The following is a 20,473-nucleotide window of genomic DNA, read 5'->3' on the forward strand; positions in this document are numbered from 1 at the left end:
GGTCCGTTTTTTGATATCTCGTGACGGAGGGGTGGTACGACCCCTTCCATTTTTGAACATGCGAAAAAAGAGGTGTTTTTCAATAATTTGCAGCCTGAAACGGTGATGAGATAGAAATTTGGTGTCAAAGGGACTTTTGTGTAAAATTAGACGCCCGATTTGATGGCGTACTCAGAATCCAAAAAAACGTATTTTTCATCGGAAAAAAACACTAAAAAAGTTTCAAAAATTCTCCCATTTTCCGTTACTCGACTGTAAAAAAATTTGGAACATGTCATTTTATGGGAAATTTAATGTACTTTTCGAATCTACATTGTCCCAGAAGGGTCATTTTTTCATTTAGAACAAATTTTTTCATTTTAAAATTTCGTGTTTTTTCTAACTTTGCAGGGTTATTTTTTAGAGTGTAACAATGTTCTACAAAGTTGTAGAGCAGACAATTACAAAAAATTTTGATTTATAGACATAAGGGGTTTGCTTATAAACATCACGAGTTATCGCGATTTTACGAAAAAAAGTTTTGAAATTTTACCCTTTTTTTTTGTAAGTCTTGATTTGGAAATTTGTAAAATATTGTTTTCGAAAAGATTCGAATTTTAAGTAAAAAAAAGTTTTAACAATTTACTTCATAAAACAAATGCAGCCCAGTTACATTTTTTTTGGGATAAATGATATCTCGTAAACTTTTGGTAAGATTTTAATTTTTATAAAAATAAATGTTATGCTTTAAAATAAATAAATTCATCAGAATGTCAAGCCTAACATTTTACATTTACCAAAATAAGTGTTTTGACTAATTTCAACAGATTTTTCGCGAATGTTAAATTGTGTATTGATTTTAACTGAAAATGGCAGAAAATTAATTTAATTTTTTTTTAAATTGGAAATTGAATCAGTAGTTTCCAAAATATCACGAGTTGATTAATGAGAGCTATTTACATGTGTCAGAGAAAAAACTTTTTTTTTCATGAAATTTTTATTTTCTTTGATTTTTGAAAATATTTCTTGCAGGGGTGCTCTTCCAACGATTTTTCCGTAATTTTCATAAAAAATAAACTTTTTCTTCAACGGGCTCAACATTTTTCTGGGGGTTCCTTGGTCAAAATAAATACACCCGTATTTTTTTGTTTGGCCATTATGGTGACCTACTTCGTGCTAGGGTGGTTAAAAAAATGGCAGTTTTCGTCATTTTTCGCAAAAACCACTTTTTTCAAAAAATCATACATCAGCGTCATTTCATCCGATTATAGCTGTCTTAGACGCAAAAGAAAAGGTGATTAGTTTTGCTATTTGTGAAAAATAGTAAGAAGTTTCAAAAATCTAGCATAATATTTGAAAAAGTTGTATGAAAACTCAAAATGGCGTGTCTGGACCAAAAAGCCTATATCTGAAAATATTTTTAACGGATTCCTCGGAAAATTTCACAAATATAACAAAAATTAGCGATGTCGAACCGTACGTTTCCGAGATATGCATTTTTGAAAATAAAAACTGAGTTTTTCGACGCGCCATCGCAATCAATTAACGTTTTGATCCCAGGCTGAACATTATTTTGTTTAATGCACTAGGTTTACCTGATGTTGTCTTTAAATAATCTCGTTTACGACGTTTCCAGTGTGTTAAAAAATTTAGATTTAATTTTTAAAATTTTTTTTTTTTATTTTCACTGTCTCACATAAATATATATATATATATTTCCAGACATAGGCTTCCTAGTTCAGAAAAAAAAAATTTCAAGTTTTCATACGATTTTTTTGAATGTTTGAATTTTCCAAACTCCAATTTTTGTCTCCTTGAAAATCCAACAAATTACCATACATTTGCGTCAAAGAAACAAAACGGCGCGGAGTTAACTTTTTTTTTTGAAAAATGTGTTTTTTTGTTGTTGCGAAAATCGAATCAAATAACGCAAATAAATTGTTTTGGTCAAATAAAGTTCAGTCCATATTTCAGTCCGATCGGAGCCCATTTGTTTTGGTTTGTGCTCTTTTTATATGTGGAATTGCTTAACTTATATATTTTGAGGTAACAAATTTAGAGCAGTGATTAACTCGAGCAAAATCGTTACGAAATAGTAACAACCACTTCATTTAGAATTCATATCTAAATCTTACACGCGTTGCCATTAAACGTAACAACTTGAATAAAATTTAATAATTCAAGCTGCTCCCACAGCCGAGAGTCCGCTTCTATAATTGGAACCTGCGTTTATATCCACACACTTACGAATAACTAAATACATCATTGCCCTTTGTGCATGTTTTATTGCAACCCATGGAACGCTGGGCGCTAGCATTCCCGAACCGGAATATTGTTTCCAGGTGAAGCCACCCGCACCGCGCACAATTGGCTAATATTCTGTTACAGTTCCATTAACTGCTAATGAGTGGAGCTTAGAAACGCAAATTTGTCGATCGTTAAACGCGTGCAAGCGTGAATCATCATCGCACCATGACCCCTTACTCTAGTTAGTATGGCTAGGGATAGTTTAAATTATTAATTTCCCATCCAATTATGAGCGCATTTCCACGGAAACCAATTTGCAGTGGCCATCAGAAGAGGGTTTCCCCAGGAAATGTCCAGCAGCAACAGTTCCTGCGATTCTACCCGGTGATTCCATTGTGATGAGTTAGGGAATACTGCTAACTAGCTGGGTTTAGCATAAAACATTAAACCCACAGTAGTGTCGCAATTGACCGGCCGCGCGCAATCAGACATTCATGAATATCAAATTCATGAAGCCAGACATTATTAGCGATGCTGCTGCTGCTGCTGCGGTAAAAACACTCCAAAAAGTTGATTATCATTAATGGGAGGGTTTGTTCAGCAGCAGCAGCAGCAGCAAAAACCAGTCGGGGGGGTCAATCGAGGTCGCCAATTAACATGATCATCAACATTATTGCAGACTCCATCATCATCGTCACCACCCATCCGAGGTCCACGAGGGGGTGAAAGTTGACCAAAAAGACAGCAAAGTTCAAACGCAACAATGCAACATCGACAGTATTTGCTTAATGAGACTGAACTACCGTCCACTCAGCAAAAGGACACTCTCCCACACTCACGCACACACAAACACACACACCGGTCTGAAGTGGTGGAAATGAATTTTTGATAAACAATTATGGCTTTTAATTAGATATTAATGGAGCTAATTTAAAATGGTAATGACGACTTTTGTTTAATGGCAACTATTTGTCGCTGTGTTTTTGCTGTGATTTCGTTCATCGCAGGCAACTTTGTGTTTCCAAAATCACCAACTTCAACTCTTAAATTTCGCCTTCAGCCGTTCGCCGTTGTGCGTTGGCGTATCTTGATCGAATCGTCGCGTGATTTTGGGCTGGTGAAAATTGGTCACACGCTCATAAATAAGGCATCAGGAAGAAGTATCGATGCTTCGAAGCAAAGCAAAACAAAACTCTTGGAGAAAGAGGCATGATGTATTCAAATGTTTAAAACATTAGGGAGATTTTAATGGGATGTCGCAGGGGGGAACCAACCTGAACGATCAACCAAGTCAGTGGATCATCATAGAGTTGTGATCGAGGGTTATGATGAGACTGCCTCTGGCTAAATTATGAAAAATTCACACAAATATGACTGTTGAATGAGGTGCGATGGTGAAAAATTGAACGGCATAAGTTGTTGAGTTGTTTCAAAAAACCAATAACGTAACTGAGCAGTTCTCTCAGATTTCGGTCATTCGATTTTTTTTTTGTATTTTTTAATCCGACTGAAACTTTTTTGGTGCCTTCGGTTTTAAACCTTTACATGGCAATATCTCAGCAACTAAGGGTCGTATCAACAAAATTCAAAAATGCAAAATATAGAGAATTTTCTCAGCTTTTCAAAAATATTTTTTTCAAAAGTGGGCAAACATGGGCACTAATTTAAAAAAAAAATAAAAAACTGCGACTATTTTCAAAAAAGTTACCTAAAAATGGATTTAACTTGAAAACGGTGCACTTTATCAAAATTTCACTAGAGTACTTTTTGACTGCAAATTTGATTTTACATCGAAAAATTAAGCTAAAAATTGTTTGCGACCAATTTTTCGATTTTTTGAAAAAATCAGTATTGATTCAAAAATTCATAACTCGCTCAAAGATTTTTTGCACAACCTGGAAATTTCTGAAAAGTTGGCATTTGAAGTACTCCAAAACATATAAAAAATAAAAAAATAATAAAAGTAGTGTTTTTTTGCAAATCAAGTTTTAGTGATTAAAAGTTAAATAAAAAATCAACAATTTTTTTTTACCGTGTATCATTTTTTTCCAGTGTGGTCCATATACATACCTACAACTTTGCCGAAGACACCAAATCGGCCAAAAAAATCCTTCAAAAGATACAGATTTTTGAATTTTCATACATCATTTTTGTATGGCCAGCTGCCAAATTTGTATGGAAAATTATATGGACAAACTAATGATGCAAAATAGCTTCTTTGGGCATGCCGAAGGCACTAAAAAAGTTTCCGTCGGATTAAAAATTACAAAAATCATAAATTTAAAAAAAAAGACCGATTTCGTAGAGAACTGCTCAACTGTATACTTCTCAAATGTTTTTTGAACCCTCAAATTCAAATGTAATAAGTGTCTGCCAGTTTTTAGATATTTGCAATGTTTTTAATTGATTTTTTAAATTCAATTGATGCCTCGAAATTTAACTTTGCATAAAATTTACATAAACTTTAGTTTAAGTAATAAAAAAATCCAAATTTGAATAGAGTTAATAAGAAATTGTTTCTATACAAAAAAATGCATAAAAATAAATACTACAATTTTAAAACTATTTAAACTGAATTGTCCAGAAAATCCGATGATGCAGTTCATTTTTCGATTAACCCGTTTTCATTGAGAAAAACATGGCACTTTGAGAGTATCAAGCTGATGCTACTTATCAATGTTTTCTTAATTTTAAATAACGTTAAACGGGGTGACTTTGGTAGCCGGGGTGACTTGAATAGGTTTGAGATTTTCAGCAAAATGAAGAGAACAAATTAAATACGTAAAGAATGGTTTGGAATCATATCGACCGTGGTAGAGAAGTAGTCAAAGTACCTCAAGAAGAACTTTTCATAACAATTTGAAAAGTTTAAAAAGTAAGTTAACTATTAATAAGAAAATGTTGATAAACGACATTATTCCAAACTTCTCAAAGTGTCATGATTTCCTCAATGAACATGATTTTGAATCGGAAAATGGAATGCATTTTTGGATTTGCTGGACAATTTTCCACTATAATTTTGTTAATATTAAATAATATATGTTTTTTAAACATAATTCAAAAAATCTTCAAATTTATTGGCAATTTCAGTTGAACAAATTTCATACAAAATGTGAAAACTTGTGATTCGTGCTTTGAATTCAGTTTAAACGGTAATATGAATCGATAATTTTATGAAAATTACCAAATTTAACAAATTTCAGGTAAAATTTCGACTTTTTAACAATTTTACCTGAAATTTATATAAATTTTGCCAAAAAGCTTATAAACATAGTTAACTAAATATAATTATCGATTTTTTTCTTAAAAACTATGTCAGCAACCTTAATAATGGTACATTTAACGTAAAAATTAAGTTTGAACTCCTTTAATCTGACTTTAGTTAGAAAAAGTATGGCTATCAAAGTAACCCCGGAATCTAAACATTATAGAAAAAACTTTTTTCCAGAAATATTGCATGGACTTTGTGTGGCCTACCCCAGTACATGTTTTAAACATAATAATCTTGAGACAAAAAATTCCAGTTGGGAAATACCGTAATCTGGGGTGAATCGGGACTACGGTCTGAATAGGGACAGCAGTTTTTAGAGCACTTAAAGCTATTAAAGGAGAATGGGCAAATTTGTATGGGAGCTGGTCCAAGGATGTACACGAACGGGACCAACTTTTTTCGAAAGATCTCGCCGAGACATGAAAAAAAGTCTTCTGGACCAACTCTCTAAACCCCGGGGTTCAAAAGTTACAAGTTGTTGAAGTTTGGGCATTTTGGGTTAAAATGTACAAAAAATCGTATTTTTGCTATTTCTAAAATCATTCATAAAATCTCTGTTTCATTATGGATTTCGATTTTCTTGACTTCATTCGACGCGTATCAGCAAAAACTATGAGTTCTGATATGTCTTAGCATGATTGAAACATGATTTCTCTTGTTTTTATCTGTTTGAACCGTTTGTGCAAGAGGCATCCCATAGAAACAAGTCGAAACTTCAAGGTTTTGAAACCGGATCCGACCCAGACTGCTTCAGTGAGTATGGAAGGCTTCAGTGCAATGTTGTAACAACTTATTGGGATGGTCTGAGTCATCCGAGAACTCCTTGGAGTTAAGACCGGTGAGTCTACCGCCGTAACAAGCAAGATGTCGGCGGTTTTTGACCACGGATCATACCCGCATGGCTTCAGTGAGTATGGTAGACTACTATGCTGATGTGTTGGAGTGTCCTGGGTTCTCCTAGGACTCCCTGGAGTTAAGATCTGTGGGTCTACTTCCGTAACAAGCAAGGTGTCGGCGGTTTTTGACAACGGAACATACCCGCATAGCTTCAGTGAGTGTGGTGGACTGCTTTCCTAATGTGTTAGGATGTCCTGGGTCATCCAAGGACTCCCTGGAGTAATGATCGGTGGAGCTACAGCCGTAACAAGCAAGGGGTCGACGATTTTTGACCCCGGAACATACACGCATAGCTTCAGACAGTATGGTAGACTGCTTTGTTAATGTGTTGGGATGTCTTAGGTCATCCTTGGGCTCCCTGGAGTTTAGATATTTGGGTCACTGTAACAAGAAAAAGGTCGATGATTTTTAACCGCGCATCATAACCGCAAAGATTCAGTGAGTATGGCAGACTGTATTGCTGTTATGTTGCGATGTTCTGGACCATTCCACGGAGTCCTTTTAACAGCCGTAGACCTACAGATCATAACTCCAGGGAGTCCTTGGATGACCCAGGACATCCTAACACATTAGGAAAGCAGTCCACCACACTCACTGAAGCTATGCGGGTATGTTCCGTTGTCAAAAACCGCCGACACCTTGCTTGTTACGGAAGTAGACCCACAGATCTTAACTCCAGGGAGTCCTAGGAGAACCCAGGACACTCCAACACATCAGCATAGTAGTCTACCATACTCACTGGAGCCACGCGGGTATGATCCGTGGTCAAAAACCGCCGACATCCTGCTTGTTACGGCGGTAGACTCACCGGTCTTAACTCCAAGGAGTTCTCGGATGACTCAGACCATCCCAATAAGTTGTTACAACATTGCACTGAAGCCTTCCATACTCACTGAAGCAGTCTGGGTCGGATCCGGTTTCAAAACCTTGAAGTTTCGACTTGTTTCTATGGGATGCCTCTTGCACAAACGGTTCAAACAGATAAAAACAAGAGAAATCATGTTTCAATCATGCTAAGACATATCAGAACTCATGATTTTTGCTGATACGCGTCGAATGAAGTCGAGAAAATCGAAATCCATAATGAAACAGAGATTTTATAAATGATTTTAGAAATAGCAAAAATACGATTTTTTTGTACATTTTAACCCAAAATGCTCAAACTTCAACAGCATGTAACTTTGGAACCCCGGGGTTTAGAGAGTTGGTCCAGAAGACTTTTTTTCATGTCTCGGCAAGATCTTTCGAAAAAAGTTGGTCCCGTTCGTGTACATCCTTGGACCAAATTTGCCCATTCTCCTTTGGAAATGGATGTACACATTTTGTTGGCCTGAGTCTTTTCTAACCGAAACCAACCAGAAAAATCAAAATATTTTGCTCCAACATGGTTAAAACTGCTGTCCCAATTCGCCCCATGTGTCCCGATTGACCCCAGTTTACGGTATTCCAAAAATAAATTGAAATCAAAGCCACCCCGGTTTACAGTAACTAACTTAAACTTTTTGTAAGAAACTTCTTGAGGTAATTGAACACTTTTCTACCTAGGTTGGTATGGTTCCATACAGCAACTGGCCAAAATATGAGCACTCTAGTTAAACGGGAAGTGGGGCAAATCGGGACACAAAGTTTTATGGTTCAAAAACGTCCAAAATCTTAAAAATTCTGTAACTTTCAAATTTCAAACTGCATCTGAACGGGGTTGGAGAATGTAACAATAAAAATTCAAAATTCAAAATTTAATGCGTGTTATCAACCATTTAAATACACACAGTGTGTCAGGACTGTCCACTTGTCGGACTTTCTAAAGTCAAATAAGAGTCGATTTTGAACAGGAGAGTAACATTTAAAGACCTAGTACTACCAAAGAAGAAAAATGCTACTCCATCAGCTAAAGTAGGGCTCTAAAAATGTTCAAAACTCATGTTAAATATGTGCTAGAAGCCACTGGCTCGTTAACAGTAGACGCACTGGAATTTGTTTTACAAGGTATTTGTCTCTAAAATTTAAAGTGAAAATGTTCTAATAAAGCTGGTACAAATTTCATTTAAAATTTTTGTCCCTTTTGTTCCTATTCACCCTATAAGTCCCTAATCGCCCCAGTTAGCAGTTTATCACTCTTATTTGTAATTCTCTTGCTATATATTAAATAAACAAGCCAGAATAACTGTTGATATTGTGAAAGAAAATAATTGGTGGGACAATTATGCGTAGAAGTACAACGATGAACAGACTTGATGTTGTTTTCAATGAATTTCCGAACAAAGTAGTGTTTTATGTGTTTTTATGAAAGTATACGTAAAAATAAACTTGAAAATGACAAAAAGTCAGAATCGACCAAAAATGACATGGGACAATTATGCGTAGAACGGCAGTAAACGTGTTTGAAAAAAGTGCAGTTTTTTTGTGTTGATAATCATTTTCAGTATGATTGAACATTAAAAAAAGGTTTTGGAGTTTGGTAAAATTTTGATGTACCTACGGTCCCGAAATAGCTTATTTTTTCAAAAAAGAAATATTATTTTTGAAAACTAATGACTAAAACTAAAACTAAAAACTAATGAAAAACTTTGACCTATCCCGCGACAAAATCAAAATCCATTCCATTAATTTCCTCAAGTCCCTTTCCTGACGATACACACGTAGATTTTGAAACATTGTGATATTTTGTTAATTTATTGAGTTAGTTGTAAAGGTGAACCCGTTTTGCATCATTTGAGTTTTGTGTACATGATGATGAGAAAAGACGAGGTGGTTTTGTGCCTTTTTGAGAGAGTGTCTTAAAATATGCTAAACACATCTCAAGGGGGCTTTTGTCCAATCAATAATATATTTTCTGCAATTTCGTCGTGAAATTACATAGTTCTACTTTTCAGCACTGAAAAGGGCTTAAAGTTGAACTTTCTAGCACTTTAGATAAATTGACTAAATACATGGACATTTGACTCAAAACTCTGTTCAAAGGCTGTTTTCGGAATTGCAAAAAATGTTGTATGGAAATCGATGCAAATCCTGATTTGTTCATCAATCGTCCAATTTATCTATCATGGCGAACCTCATTGGATAATTCTCCGCCAACTCACACAGCAGTTGCCCCGACCCCTCTTCGACATGCGTGAAACTTTGTAATAAGGGGTAACTTTTGGCCCTGATCACGAATCAGAGGTCCGTTTTTTGATATCTCGTGACGGAGGGGCGGTACGACCCCTTCTATTTTTGAACATGCGAAAAAACAGATGTTTTTCAATAATTCGCAGCCTGAAACGGTGATGAGATAGAAATTTGGTGTCGAAGGGATTTTTATGTAAAGTTAGACGCCCGATTTGATAGTGTACTCAGAATTCAGAAAAAAACGTATTTTTCATCGAAAAAACACTCAAAAAACGATTTAAAAAATCTCCCATTTGCCGCTACTCGACCGTAAAAAAAAAATTGGAACATGTCATTTTATGAGAAATTTATGTACTTTTCTAATCTACATTGACCCAGACGGGTCATATTTTCATTTGGAAAAAAAATTCATTTTAAAATTTCGTGTTTTTTTCTAACTTTGCAGGGTTATTTTTTAGAGTGTAACAATGTTCTACAAAGTTGTAGAGCAGACAATTACAAAAATGCATAGACATAAGGGGTTTGCTTATAAACATCACGAGTTATCGCGATTTTACGAAAAAAAGTTTTGAAAAAGTTGATCGTCATCGATCATGGCCGTTCATGGTCACCCGCGACAGACATGGACAACGAAACAAAGAGAATCGCAAAAAGTTACTTTTTCAAAACTTTTTTTTTCGTAATATCATGATAACTCGTGATGTTTATAAGCAAACCCCTTTATGTCTACAAATCATTTTTTTGTAATTGTCTGCTCTACAACTTTGTAGAACATTGTTACACTCTAAAAAATAACCCTGAAAAAATGACCCGTCTAGGTCAATGTAGATTCGAAAAGTACACAGAAAAAAATAATCCGGTAAATTTACATCATTTATGATGTACCAAAAGTGCACGTCATTAATGATGCTAATTTACATGAATTTCATCGTAAATTTAAATGCCATCCGTTGTAAACGTGCCAAACAAAAATGGCACAAAAACATGTAAATTTCCGATGAAATCTACGTAAATTTACCCAACCAAAAATTTTTTTTACCCCGTTGAATCTAGAATCTAATGTAATTTTCAAATACTTTATAGCCTGACAAAGCATAAAAGGTCCACCTTTGTTTGACTTTCTGATCAAATTAAGCACCAGAATTTATACAAAAAATACTTTTGTTTGACCACAAAGAAAAACTAAAATCAACCATTGAAACCGTCATAGGCAAAGAATTTGAAAAATAATATCAGATTCTAAATCCAACGGAGCACTTGTTTTGAATATGCAAATCGCATTGGGTACAATAACCGGATTAACCGGGTAAAGTTTACTGTTTTATCAAACTGAACCGCTTAGTAAATAATTTGATCTTAATCGGCTTGATTTGAAGTCGTTACTCACCGACTAGTTAAATTTGTGATCAAGTGACCTCGTGCAGCATGCTTAAATCACAATGTCAGCATGTATCTTGTGTGCCCCAACATAGATGCCTCGAACACTGCAACGAAAAAGTAGAGGGGTTTAAATAATAAAGTTTTTGTTTTTTTTAACGAACGTTGAATTGAATAAATCTGGAGCAACATTTGAAAAGGATGAATAAGCAACATGACAGCTGAGACAAAACAACATTCTTACCACTCATTTCTCGTGTTGGTCCAGATATAAAGTGTAATAAACATAAAATTCGTTTAACATTACCTTCATATTCCTTTGCATCTAACTGTTGATGACTGCGAATGTTTTGCTAATTTCGCCTGTATCGAACGCGCTGTGCTGATGCCACCGAATTATTTGTTGTCGTCGCCATCCCGATCGGGCTTGAAGGTAGTGGGAAAATGCATTTTTCGCCGAATTCTAGTCGTTCTGGTGGTTGTGCCTCCAAATCCGGGCCGCTGTGGCCGTACGGCCAAGATGTGAGCATGAAGCTGCAAGGAAATTATTTTGAATCATAAAAAGTACGGGGGAGAACTAAAACAAACCTGCAAAATTGAGTCCTGGTTGATGGCGACGATCAAAACTGGTTCAGTTGGCGACGGCGATGGATGTCCACTTGTCGTACAGCGATAGGTTTTGAAAGTCACACAAATTCAATTAAGATTTTGACTAAAAAAACGCGAAACGAGTTTTCAGGCAAAAAGATCAACCGCGGCCTAAGCTCGGAGCACAAAAATACGAATTTTGCGCACAAACAAAAACGATTGTTTGACAGTTCGTGCGTTTATGTCGTATTTCGCGAATGTCGACTGCCCCTGCGACTGAGCATGCAGGGTTGCCATATTCGATTCGGCGAAACCATTGCTGGAAATCTGTATACCTATCGAATCAACATCTGTACAGATGTTACAATTTTATTTGACTGCGAGTCAGACTTTTTATCAAAGCAAGGTATTTATTTATCTGATTTATCTTCATCAGGGATTTCATTGGGTCTAGGGGGTGAGATTGAGTCATACAAATTTCAGTATTTTTGTATGACTTAATCTCATCCAAGGCCCAATGTCACCCCTGATGACGGTACATAAAGAAACTTGGAGGAAGTTTAAATAATTAAATTTGTTCAAAAAAATCTTTATCTAATAGGACGTTACAAAAATAAGTGTTTGGCGGGAATTCAGGGATTTGTTCCGGTGGGCATACTGAGCCCAAATCCCAAATATGAGCTTGATTGGACTGGCGCTTTGCATTCGAATTTTAAATGGGATTGAACCCGTAAAAGAATTTTTTTTCAAAAATGACAATTTTTGAGGCACTTTGGCCGCTGAAGCGTATATTTTCGACATCCTTGCGCTTGTCCTTGCGACATCCTTGCGCTTGTCGCTTGTAACTCGAGGTATAGATATTTCTTATGAATGTAACATTGCATAATATCTCTAAACGGAAACGCTTTGTGATTAGAAAGCTATTTTTTTATATTTAATAATTTGAGCCCAAAAACGTTAACGATCGGCCAGAAAACAAAATTTATTTCAAATTTAAAAAATAAATATAAGGAAAATGTAATGCTCATAAAAGTTATAGCTGTTTTCAGAACGGATTCACTAAAGTCAAGCAAAGCAATGTAATTGGTCCAATATAAATTTAAAAACAAACAATCATCTTATTCACGTCAGTGGATGTTTACATTAAAATTGAGCAAGATACACTCTTTGTTTACAAACTTACATTGGCCCGTTTGCATTGTTTAGCTTGAAGTGAAACTGCATTAGAATCCACAATCTCATTTAAATTTTCGGGATTCTAATAGAAAAACCTAGAGCTTTATTTGAAAAAAAAACTCTAGAAAACTTTTCTTTATTAGTTGGACTTTTGAAAAAAAAAACTACAAATCTTTTCTTTATTAGTCGGACTTTTGTCGACTCCTTTATATGCCCCACCTGTTTCATACAACACATTAATCCACCAAGATCCCGTTATTATCAGTCACAGGGATGTAGCTGTCAAGTTGACAGCGTCAAATCAAGAACAGTGCAAATCAGAAGAAGTTTCTTTTTCGCAAATTTTCGTAGATCTCTGAAAGAAAAAGTGTGAACGATATTATTATAATTAGGCTAAAATTGCATACAACGATGGCCAATTCAATCACAAGCAGTTACGTTGACTTGAACTGTAAGTTTACAAAAAAGTTGTTACCTCATTAATTGAGTTTGAACATTGAAATGTTATGTTTCAGATTTCGGTAAAAATCTCCCCGAAACCTATAAGATGGACTACTGAAGTTAAGCGGAATATCGATCGGAAGGCAGCCGTAATGTGAATCGAAGCAAACAAATTCCAGGAAATTGTTTGCCATGGGATAGCATCTCGGCGCTCGATCATTTGCGCCCTTCAAACTACAATCTCATGATAGGAACCTTCGAAGGTGGACAAACCAAGGGAAGTACTTACTTAAACTTTTCAGATCCGATTGACCAGGGCTGCGGAGTCGGGAAACCTTTTTGAAGACTCCGGCTTTTCAAATTTTGTCGAGTCCAACTCCTTTTCCAGCTCCCCAAAAATACCCTACCCTTCCACAGCTTTGTGATTGACTCCAAACAAAATCGGTCACACCAAAACGATCTGCTGCGGAAACATTTTTCCTTGCAACACGAAATTTTAGTTTGCTCCGGTTCCCCATTTCTAGTTCCTCCTGTAAATACAGACGAAAACAGAAACGGCTTTCTGAACACCGACCGAAAATGTCCCCATCCCCGATAAATACTGCCACTTTGATCTTACTAGTGGCCCGCCGGAGGAATCTCCGATTTACGAGCAAACAGGAGCAAACGAACCGACCTGCGGCAGCACTAGTTTGTTTTGATTGCGCTAGCTGTCAATCACAAAAGCAGACAAAACTTGTGAAACTTTACAGTTTTTTCTAAATTTACGTGAAACATTTTTAAATGTGTTTCTCAGTTTACATGCAATTCATACATTCAAATTTGTTGTTTTTCATAAACAATTTGCTCATTCACATAAGATTAACCACTTACGTAGAATCTCATTTTACAATAAGGGTATTTAAATGGCATTCAACCGATTACATCGACTTTCAAATTTACATGAACCGGATTTACGTCTAAAACAAGGTTTACGAGTCAGGTAAATTTACACTTTTTTTTCTGTGTATATAAAATTTCCCATGAAATGACATGTTCCAATAATTTTTACAGTCAAATAACGGAAAATGGGAGAATTTTTAAAACTTTTTTAGTGTTTTTTTTCGATGAAAAATACGTTATTCGGAATTCTGAGTACGCGATCAAATCAGGCGTCTAATTTTACATAAAAGTCCCTTTGACACCAATTTTCTATCTCATCACCGTTTCAGGCTACAAAATATTGAAAAACACCTCTTTTTTCGCATGTTCAAAAATGGAAGGGGTCGTACCGCCCCTCCGTCACGAGATATAAAAAAACGGACCTCTGATTCGTGATCAGGGACAAAAGTTACCCCTTAGGACAAAGTTTCACGCAAATAGAAAAGAAGTCGGCTCAACTTTTCCCGATTTCGTGTGAGTTGGTGGAGGATTAATGTAATTAACTCGTGCTGAAAAATCATCTTTTTGCAACTTGTTGTATATCCGAATTGCAAAAAAAAAAAAAAATGTTGAAAGAAACGTATTGTATAATTTGATCTTTTCTACACCTTACGACTATTTATAAATATACGACACGTGCTGATAAAAATCTTCTTTTTGTAACTTGTTGCATAAACTACTATTAATACACTTTTTCTTTGGAATGTTAAAACCATGGCAATAAATTATTTTTTGATTTTTTTTTATTTTTTTATCGTATTTTTCTGCTTTTATAAATTTTCGAGCAGAGTTGAACCTGATGAAACACATTTTGAATTTTTGTAAAATTTCAATGTGCATTACAGCGAAATGTTTTTGTTCCTGATTTGTTTGGCACTGCTTTGATTTTTGGAAGATTAATGATTGTAATACAACTGCACTACAAATATTTGAATATTTATATATTTTTTACTTAAGCCAAGGAGGTCAAGAAACATAAACTATATCATTTTTTTGATAATTGATAAAGGCCTTAATAGTTTTATATAAACCCAACCTTGGATACCAGTATACTGCAGTAATTATTTAGACTTGTTTATGAATTTTATTTTGTTATTTTTTTTTTCTTTATTTTTGAATACAGTCCAGACTCGATTATCGGAAGCCTCAATTATCTTAAGTTCCGATTATCCGAAAAAGAAATCAAATTCACGTTCTTCCTTCCCATTTTGGTCAACTTTGAATTGTTGAATGCTTATTAAATAAGGAAATGTATTTGTTCAATATTTCATCGACGACATTTTAGCCACCAATCTTGGATTCAAACATTCTAAATCATTTTAGCATAGTTTAGGGGTCATATTTAAGCTCAGCAATAAAAAATAACATAACTAAAATATTATTAAAACTGGTGTTCCTTTTCAGACTGTCGTCACGGTTCGCACAAGTTGACAATCTGCATTGAAAAAAAAAAAAAAAAACAATTCAAATAAAAGTATCACAAAGTATGATCCATTTGAATCAACTAAAATCACAAGACAAATGAGTCCACCTAACTCACTCTCGAGCTTCCAACGAAGATAATCATCTTCCATATCACGTACGGTTTAATGAGAAGAGGCAATGAAAAAAAGATCCTTCTCACCCAGCCCCCAAGCCAAGGGGAAAACCACTCCGCTCATTGCCCTCGAGTAGGCTGTGCCCTGAATTTGCCCAAACGTGCTCGAAGGTGCCCGATTGAGCCGTGAAACGTTTTGGAAATAAATAAGTTTTGGGCGATGCTAAGCAACCCTCATTGCAACTTTGTTTACAATTTTTCGCAGAGTTGTCGTTTTGTGTACTGCGAAATGCATTTTCGCAACAAAAATTAACTTGCTCCAGAAAGATCTGCTATTAGCGCCATCGACGACAGTTCCAAGCATCGGCTGATCGAGATCTTGCCGGAAGTGGTAGCCGTAGAGCAAAACTTCGTCTATGGTTTCCAGCAGCAGGTCAAAACGTCTAAACTGTTGCATTCCAGCAGGTTATGTTCTTCTGGAAGCTAATGAGGTGCGCACCGGGCCGGTTCATTTTGTAGCTGGTTGCTGCCTGAAGCTAAAGGATAAAAATAAATCGTTCGAGGTTGATCTAGCCAGGATCAGCCGATCAGGAGAGAGAGCCCCACACCAATGGAACAACTACGACAGTATAGACGATAATACCGGAAACAGGCACACATCTTGGACATGTCTGTCAATGTGTCATCCTGAACCGGAGAAGAGCGGAACGAAAGTGCAACAAGGATGTACTTGTACTTGTAGCCGTTTTCTATGTGCGGTTTAAGTGCATTTAATAAATGTGTATTACGTTATTTTTTGCATGCAATTATAATTAAATATAATGCTTTATTTCAAAATCGAAAAGTGTTTTTTATTACTTTTACAAATGAGGTCGCATAACTCCTTCGCATCCCAGTACTGGGTTGCCAGAATCTCAAACACATCGATCGATCACGAGAAATATAAAAATAGCTTCCTGCTGATTCAGTATGGCTTTTATTAATTCATGAAGCTTCTCCCTACCGGCCAGCATCTTAAATTTAAAGATATTTTTTCTGGATGTGACCGGTGGTCTACCAGCACCAACGTGGCCTTGGACGATCTCTAGAAGTGTTCTCTTCCGGCTTGAAGACCGCGTCAACTGACATGACCAGCGCCACGAGTTGTTGGTTCTCTGGATGGATCAATCTGAAACACTCGGATCATAATTAGACCTATTTTTGATTACTTATGTTTTTTTTCACGTTTGTGAGCAACACAAATCACCACCTCTAAACAAAAGTCTCAGTTAGGTTCCCGAATCATTCTTTTTCAAAACAAAATGTTGAACTTAAGCTGAAGTCTTACTTTAAAATCTGATTACAATGATTTATTTCAACCAGTTTATTTAACTGTCAAAGTCTAGGTCAAAGTTAGAATCAAAGGTGCCCGCGCTTGAGCCTGAAGGTGCCTGAGACGTGCCCTAAGGTGCCCGAGACGTGCCCTAAGGTGCCCGAAGTGAGCCTTGGGCTCTTTGATCAGAGTGGTTTTCCCCTTGCCCCAAGCCCAATAAAAAGTGCTGAGCCACTCCCGGTTTCCTGCTGACTTCCAGCTATAGCTGCTACTTTGTGCCACATACTTTCTTCACTTACTCCTTCTTCGCTGCAAAGTCATAATTCTCCCCCCTCATCGGAATCGATATTTTACTGTAATCCGATCGAAAGCATGATAAATTATTTTATTATGCAATGAGTTTTCGATTTTTTTCTTTTTTTCTCTCTCAACGCGCGCCCGCGACTTCCGCGGAAGAACTCTTTGTCAGAAGGTAGCTAGTCTAGTCTACAGAAAAATAAAAACATAGAAAGTAGGGAACATAAGCGAAAAGAAAAAAGCCCCACGCGTGATCTGTTTATGCTAGATTTATGCTGCCTGCGCCTATGCTGGGGTTGCGCGGGAGATGGGGAAAAGTTGTTTGTTTCTCGCGCTCAATGCTTTCGGTCTGGCCTGATTTGATGGCTTCTGTCGGTGACGGATATACGTGCTGGGATAAGTTGATGGATTTCCGAAAGTAATCTTTTCGCATTATCCAGAACGTCGACGACGAAAACGGCGATGATGACGAGTAAGAGAGAAGAAAACACAGTTGACAGCATTTTTTTCTTCTATTTTGTTCAATAAATTAAAGAAACCGATACACTTTTGATGAATTTTGCTGTAAATTCAAATAAAATTTAATCTATTTTTTAGTAAAGATTTATTCATTGTTCAAGGCAATCTTTTTCCCAATTTTTTAGCTGTGTCATTCATTGTTTGAGTGGCACATTAACGAAAGAACTCATCTTTGTTACACATATTTTGATGGACCCGGGAAAACTCTCCACAAGCCATCAACTCTCTGATTCTGTATGCGTGGTTGTGGTGAACAAAAAAAATGAAGTGCTCATCTAATTACAGCATACACAAACACTCGCTGCTACCTTGTTTTGTGAAGGGTTTTGTTTTTGACACTGTTTTGGGAGAAAATGTTGTGAAGGAAAGTGCATTGCACACTTACACACACTCATACTTACACAGTTCTTGACAGGAAAGTGGCACTTTCATTAAGGTTGATGAGCTGGAACGTATTGGGGCAGAGGTTATCAAAATGTTACTTTATTGGACTTCCTCAGAAGATTTTGATGAAGTTTGATGGAGAATGATTGATTACTTGCTTGAGTTCATAATATTTTTTTTAGTTTGAATCAGCAATAAAATTAACTCTGTCCCGATAAAATAATTTTAAATAAGGAAACATTAAAAAAAATAATGAAAAGAAAAAAAAATTCAGCAGAGTTTACTTTGTTGACATTAAGAAAAATACATTTTCATCCATTTGAATTCTTCGTGAGGCTGTATCTCAGAAGCTAATTGTCCAATTTTCAAGACCTAGAGAGAAAAATGTAGGAAATTATCTCGCCTTTCAAAAAAAAATAATAATAATGGTGGCCCAAGTAACCGCGGGACTCTAAAACTCAACATTAAATCCACTCTATATCAAAATATAAAGTAAGCTATTTACAGTCACATAACTCTATATTCCCTTGTAAAGTGAGTTTAAATAGGGACCTACATAGGGAAATGAAATGTTCTGGGAGAAATTTCAAACATCCAAAGTCATTCAAATTTAAGGTTGAAAAACTTGTAGTTTTTCTTTGGTGTTTGCACTTTTCTTGAACCGAACAAGCTCAAACATAACAAAAACTAACAGATTATTATCAACAACAGTTTTACAATACTTGTGACTTATAAGTCTCGTTTTTTGCCAAAATTATTTTTAATTGATTCCGACCTTGTTATTGTATGATCTTGTTGCTCGATTGGAACCCCGATTTGACAGTTCAATTGGAACCCTGAGAGTGACATTTCGTCTCTCCATATAGGCTCTCTAGCGACTGCAACAGTGGATATAGAGTTTACGTACATTGGAAAAGCACCTTAAAAATGTCAAAAGAAGAAAAAGCTTTTTGCAACGCGCCATCTGTTTGCTTATTTGATTGATGAACTTTTTCAAGTTCAGATGGCGCGCTATCAAAGCTCATGTGTTTTTTTTTTTTTTGATGATTTCTTCCAATTTGCTGCTCCGTGACCCGGTCGGTGATGAAGTTGTGATGAACTCCAAGATTATGATGCCGTGCACTAACCAACTGCTCTGTAAAGTAAAACACTTTTCAACGAAGAAAATTGTCGATGTTGTCGATGTTAATCTCTGGGGAAGGATCGTTCCAAAAGTGCACCTGAGTAATCAATTTAGAAACTCCTTTCTCTGATCGTTATTTATTTATTATTTCAAACATTTTCACTACACAATCACTTCAAACTTGAACACAAATCACTATTTTATAGATTTTAAGCAACAGCCTGTTTTTTTTTCTTGCCTGAGATGGTTCTCGTTCCGTCACACGTAGACTTGTACTTTTACCCTGGGTGCTGAAAAGACATAATACGTAACGTGATTCCCGAATGATCCCTACTGCTCTTCACTAATACAACTGCACTACAGCTGTAAACATAAACAAAGTAGAAGGCTATGTTCAAGCTCAAGCGTGACATATTTTTTGCTGCTGAAGTGACTTGTTTTGAAACATTTTGAATCTGTTGATTTTGAAGTTGAAAAATTAAGTGCTTTGCGTTATTTTTGTTCATAGGCTAAATGATGGGCGGCCAAAAGAGTCAATCTTTGTTTTCCACGTGACGAACAATTGCGTCAGAAGTGGGTAGAATTTTATGAATCTGAAGAGCAACCGAATTAAAGGTCCGTGATTTTGTATCATTGAAGCGCAGTGATAATAACGGAGTAAGTTTATTCAATATTATTTAGCTGGTGCCATTCATAGCTATTTATAATTCGTCGCTAACATTTCAAAAAACCTCATAAACATAGGTTTTGCGTGAGACATAGCGCTTATTTAAAGGTTAGCGACAAATTATGCCAATCTCGATTCCAACCCTCTTCTTAAAATTTGTTGACTTCGAATACCTCAAAAGCTCGACGCCCTCGACTTTTTTATTCCTGACAAAATAAATCATAGATCGATTACAATACTTGCCACTTCCTGGTATCATTTTTCAAACAGTAAATTGGTTCCGCTTTGACAGTTCTAAATTGAGGCCGCTTTGCGGACAACTATTCTGCACCCAGCTTTTACCTAGGTTAGTCGATAGGAAAGCCCGGAAATTCTGGGAGTATGCTGAAAATTTTCAATAATGTTTCAGTAACAAGTAATTTCCACTGCAGTTTATGACCAACTTACCCATCATTATCACAGTTTAAGCGAAAAATTCAACACCAAGATCAACACTTTGAATATTTCAATGTCGCTTTGTTTACAATACAATGAAGCATTAGAACAGTTGATATCAGGGGCGCCGACTAGTCCAAAATGTTGGGGGGGCACGGTTGTTTTTCGAAATCGATAGGTAAGAGTGGCGATTA

General features: G+C 36.0%; 1 long non-coding RNA gene across 1 annotated transcript; it reads right to left on the reverse strand.

The window, feature by feature from the left end:
* Positions 1-10,346: 10,346 nt before the first annotated feature.
* On the reverse strand, positions 10,347-11,827 carry LOC120428052 (uncharacterized). The gene is made up of 3 exons (XR_005607032.2): positions 11,468-11,827; positions 11,187-11,413; positions 10,347-10,986 (listed from the first exon to the last, which is right to left on the reverse strand). It is a non-coding gene; the product is annotated as an uncharacterized LOC120428052 (long non-coding RNA).
* Between the last annotated feature and the right edge of the window lie 8,646 nt (positions 11,828-20,473).

Source organism: Culex pipiens, chromosome 2 (genome assembly GCF_016801865.2).
Source record: "Culex pipiens pallens isolate TS chromosome 2, TS_CPP_V2, whole genome shotgun sequence".
NCBI classification, from domain to species: Eukaryota; Metazoa; Arthropoda; class Insecta; order Diptera; family Culicidae; genus Culex; species Culex pipiens.